The following is a 5,755-nucleotide window of genomic DNA, read 5'->3' as shown; positions in this document are numbered from 1 at the left end:
CTCGTACGTTTTTTTCTTGCTATTCGTCATGTGCTTGTTAGCGGCACACAGCACCAAGGCCAGGTCTAGAGGAAATGACACTTTACAGAAGTGCGCATTAATAAAGTCCTGCTGCTATGTGCAGAGGTGGCTGGTTGGCCTCGTTACGAATGACGTTTAACTGCTGCTGCGGACCCAACATCTGTCACACCGGTGGATGCTCTTATGTTTTTGGGTGAGTGCAGTAGCGACTACGGTCTCCGTGATCATCCTGAGCCTTAAGTGAAAAGCAACGGGACTAGGAGATCTTGTGGGAGACCCTCGAGCCTTAAAGTGTGACACCAGCCCGCTTCAGCGTGGGATCGGGACAGACATGCATCCTCAGTTTGCCCTCGATATCTGCCACGAGCAGAGCACTAACCAAACACCTTAAAGGCGACAGAACGGTGTAACCAATGACACTGCATGCAGACAGTTCATCCCTTTCTCAGTGAACTGGCAGTCTTAGCTGCAACAGAATATTCAGAAGGTCACAAAGATTTCTGGTAAGCGACGAGAACAGCTTTGACTAAGTACGCATTTGCTAAAATCGTAGTGCATTTTTTTCTTGGTGCTGCGGGTAGTACATTGTCATTAAATTTCCTGCTCTTAATATTCCCCTCCCCTTTTCCCTTCTCACATTGCAGGCTAGCCAGCCGGGCTCAGCACTGGTTAACCTCCCCGCCTTTCATTTATCCTTCTCCCTTCTCTCTCTCTCTGTCTGCTCAGATTAATAACAATACATTTATCGCACAACGTAAGTGCACACATTTGATATAACCTGAATTTGCATCTACATTTTTCGCTGACGCTTGATTCATTCTTAGCAAAACTCTCACAACACTAGTCCATTCACAGCTCCTTCACAGAGATGCAAGGGAACAGGCGCAGCCAGCACACAGCGAAACCTTGCGAGACCTTGTAACATCTGCGAATCAACTTTCGCCAACTCTTTCCAAGAAAGCAACATAGCTTGACATTGGCAAGCTTCTGCACAGAGTCCAAAGCACGGAATGTCTCAGTATAGACATTATACTAATGGCCTGTTTGCTACTGACTCGCACGCGGCACTGTCTGCAAACATGAACTGGTTGCGGAAATATAGATAAATACATTCTATTACAGGTACTATCTGAGAAATGTGAAGCTAACAAGTCTATTGCGAACTCTTCAATGGATGAATAAAAGAACAAAATAATTAAAGGCTCCTGCAATTGTGAGTGAACATTTGTGCAGCCAGCATTGTTCCGGTTTGGTTTGGCATGTTCGTGGAGATCACTAAGAACAACGATGCTGGACAGTGTGCTGGACCAACATCCATAAGATAAACAGTGCAGGTTGTTCCTACTACATTTTTGTTCACACAGTGCACCATATATCGAGTAGATCCGAGCAGTGTTAGGAGGACTACTGCTATATAGAGCAACAATGCAACCTAATATTGCGGTTCAAAATTTTTCCAAGAAAACTACTCTGTTTCAGGTATGTTATCTGCTAAGCAGAAGCAAAGGTTGTTTTCAGTTCAGTTCAGTTTATTTTCCTTAAAGACCCCCGATTTCAGGGGTATTACATAAGGGGTGGGTACAAGATTCGAATTAATTAACACTAGTTCAAGTAACGTTCAAGTTCAAGCACGCATATATATACACATACATAGTATACATATTCAAGTATATTCACATGTATTTACACATATCAAAGCCTATATATGTAGACCAACATACACGTATGTAAATACAAACACATATGAGGAAAAATCATGTACAATGTAGTTGGAGATGGTCAGTAACATGTAAAAATACGGATGGGCAGATTATGTTGACAATGGCAGCGGGTTTAGTGACTTTTTGTGTTTGCGAAACGTAGAATAGGCCACAAACCATCAGCCAGGCTTACATATATCTAGGTTTATATTGAAGTCGGCATTACATGCATAGCTAGCCTAGTTTTTGACGTCATGCTAAATTTTCATAAACTGTGTGAGTGATTGTCATATGTCAAATCACAACTGTCATTCCCTCAAGACTGATTCCGCGAACTCTGATGATCGTTTCAAAATTCATTGAAATGTATTTCTCCAAATCATTCGCAAGAGGCACCATGCGATATTAGGTGGCCAAAGCCGCTAAACTGAACTGCGAAGAACAGATGAGAGCCCACAAGGAGTCGCCTAAGGGGTGGGTAAGTGGGAATGTACTCTTTTGCTTTGGTCATCATAGTTGTAATGACTAGAAGAGAAATAAGAAGTCGGGAGTGAACATGTTCACTGCTTGTTATGAAACAACCTTAAAAACAGGAGAGCTTGCATGTTAAATTTGAGCATTTCTGTCCAGTAGAATATGGCACTGCAAATTATTGGTGCCTTCGCGTGGAACCTCTATGTTTCCATACAATACCTAGCAGGCTTGTGAAGAGTCTGATAGGACCGAGGATCAAGCGGGCCTATTTTGACTGTGGCCACCGTTTACTGTTTGGTGCGTGTAGTTTCCCGACCACTTAGTTTGTGTACAATTATGCTAGAGCATTTGAAACGAGAAATGATGAATCCGACACAAACGTGTACGCAAAAAGCGCGTAAACAAAAACTGGGCTGGGATAACGTAGCGATGCTATTCCAATTATTTTCCTTTTACCGCTTTGTCAGGGATACGAGCGGCGCTCTCCCTACGCTATCCCCAGAATCGGCCCATCGTGAGCGGTGTATGATGCAAAGAGATGCGTGAGAAAGGAATCCTTACGTTATACAGGACTTTGCCTAGTAAATTATTAAATCACACTTCAAGGTAAGAGAGGGAGAGAGAGCGAAGTTTTACTGAGCAGACACGAGGAGAGCAAGGTCTCTAAGAAAGGCCGTCTCTGGCCTACTATTCCTCAACGCTTCTCGATAAAATGCGCAGAAACGTAACATGTGAAAATTTTACCACTTGTTGCTTCCAGGGCTGGCACTTTCTTCGTTGATTTGAAACATTTCCATAGCCAATATGCTCCAAGGACGTGAACAACTTGAGGGCCGTCTCGGAGGCTGTGGGAAGAACAAAGAATGAAGTAGCCACGATTACAAAGGCAGAAGCGTCGGTGATTCGTGGCCAACAAAAGAAAACATAAAGAAATAAAGAAACCGCGCACACGCAGTCGGACGCACTTAGCGCGTGCGTTTCGTGATGCCATTCTGTGTGCCGTTTCCTTGATTAAACGACAACCTTTTCCATGTTGCACTACTATATAAACGCACCCAATCCTGGTACGAATTAATGCAGACAAACAGTAAAATGTTGCGGACTTATAGCTAACTCTGCTCTATAAAATATAAAATAAACATTTGGCGCTCAGCCGGCTTGCCGTTGCCTGCGGTGCCTTGAGCACCCACGCTCGTATGTGATCTTGACGATGCTATAACTCGGCCTGAGGAACGGCACTCTGACGGGTTTCGGATAGGCTTGCGGTCTGGGGCTGTTCCGGGCGAACGCTGTCGCAACGACATCAAGGGCGACTGTTTATTTATTTATTTATTTATTTATTTATTTATTTATTTACCTACCTACAGTCGCCCAGATAGCATTACACTAGGGAGGAAAATACATTTTACTCGGGAGAAATCTGTGCAACGCAAGAAACTAATTAATATCAACAAAGAATACAAAAGATAGAGAACAGTTGCCTAACAAAAATACACGAAATAGAACGCAAAATATGACAAAAACACGACAAATTACACGAGAAGAGCAGCAAACGGTAAAAACGACGAGCTTCGCTGGTTCAGACCGCAAAACTTGCATGTGCAAAGCAATGGCACTTGAACACTAGTACCTACGATTACCCATGCAAAATAAACAAATCAAAAGTAGTGCACAAATAAGAAATGCAATATACCATATTGTACAAGAGCCTGCTATGCTGCTTGCACAAAGTATGGCGCAAGAATAAACATGACATGAAACAAAGCATGAAACGCACACAGAATCTCGCAAGACTACAAGAAGTTCGTCAGGGTTTGCGACCTGCTTGGCGCCGCGACGGAGCTGACTTTATAACTTAATGGTGCGCGGAAAACATGTACTCATGAAATAAACCGTACGCGCTGGAATTTCCGTCACTTTCAGCATGTGGTCACGGTGATGGAAGATGTACGAGGGCGGTTTAAGGTAGCCATCTCTGCTTATGGCCTTGCGATTAAAATAGGAGGAACGCCATATGAAAACAGGCCCAACATAATGCTAAATCAGGCCAGGCGGGGGAATGTTTTATCGTAGTGATGCCACTTTGAAACATGTAGTTTCACGGGACGAACCGAGAAGCGCAATTTTGTATCTTCTCTAGACTGTTAATATTCTACGTACGTGGGACACACACGACTGATGCGTATTTAGGAGTCGGGCGAATATTTGTTAGATATTACGTTTCTTTACCGTCCTGTGAAGTGCGCCTAATATTTCGCCACACTCTTTCATTACCGTGGAGAAATGGTCATTTGTAGCTATCCCTTAAAATAATGACTTTAGACTGTCTATAGAAAGTCTATAGACTTCTTATAGACGACCTTGCCTTTCTATAGATTTGGTGTTTTGTTGATACAAAGTCTATAGACTGTCTATAGACGAAAGTCGATAAGGTTTTTATTTCTTTTTGTCTATTCACAGTCTATAGACAGTCTATAGAAAAAAGTTGATGAGGTGTTTGTTTCTTTCTTGTGTTTCCCCTCTACAGACTACCTATAGACGAAAGTCGATACAGTCTCTACTTATTTTTGTCTGTCATTTGTCTATAGACTTTCTATAGACGAAAGTCGATGAGGTTTCTGTTTCTTTTTGTCTATTTGCAGTCTGTAGACGGTCTATAGAAAAAGTCGATATGGTGTTGATTAGTTTTGTCTGCTCCCAGCCTACGTAGTTCTTCACAAATACGTACATGCACACATTCACGTACACACACACACACACACACACACACACACACACACACACACACACACACACACACACACACACACACATATATATATATATATATATATATATATATATATATATATATATATAGCTACGCGACGGGCCGCTCGAGGCACATTGCTTGTAATCGCGGGCTTCTTCACGCTCGGAAACACACCTTTATGGAGCACGTGTTGAGCAACAGAAAGCTGTATCGGGAGTTTCTAATGTTGCTGTACAATTTTCTCATTGAGACTTTTCATCTAATTACAATAATTGAGAAGTTGAATAATTAAGACTGATTATCTAATCAGGGGGAATGAATTTAATAATCCGAGTATGTCCAAGCGATAGCAAACAACATTACCTTGGTTCTCTCCAGCTACGTAACATTTGCATATTTTAAGGTCTGACTCAAATTAAGTGAAACACCCCGTATACTTCTTTGCAATTTAAATTATTCTACACGGTTTCCTATATCACCGCCGATGAAGGCCATAGGGTGGGACGTCACCAAAGGTCATGTTAACTTGAGCGAACAGCCCGTATACCGATTGTGGTAAGGCATGAGATGAAGCAGAAAACAGCCGTTACTGTAAAAGTCTTATTGCTTCAGGCTCACATGCCGTCTATAGATTGACAATAGGCAAAAATCGTTAATCTCGGCCAAACCCGTGTCCGCTGTAACCAAGCGCAGGTCGCGGGGGATAATACGGAGCTACGTTTGACATAAGCCACTAAGGTTGTATACTGCTGAGATTGCTGTAGAGCCTGTTTGTAGACTTTGGTCTACACATAGTGTATACCTCCGC

The sequence above is a fragment of the Dermacentor variabilis genome, chromosome 1, assembly GCF_050947875.1.
Source record: "Dermacentor variabilis isolate Ectoservices chromosome 1, ASM5094787v1, whole genome shotgun sequence".
Lineage (NCBI taxonomy): Eukaryota > Metazoa > Arthropoda > Arachnida > Ixodida > Ixodidae > Dermacentor > Dermacentor variabilis.
Note: the sequence above shows the minus strand (reverse complement) of the source record.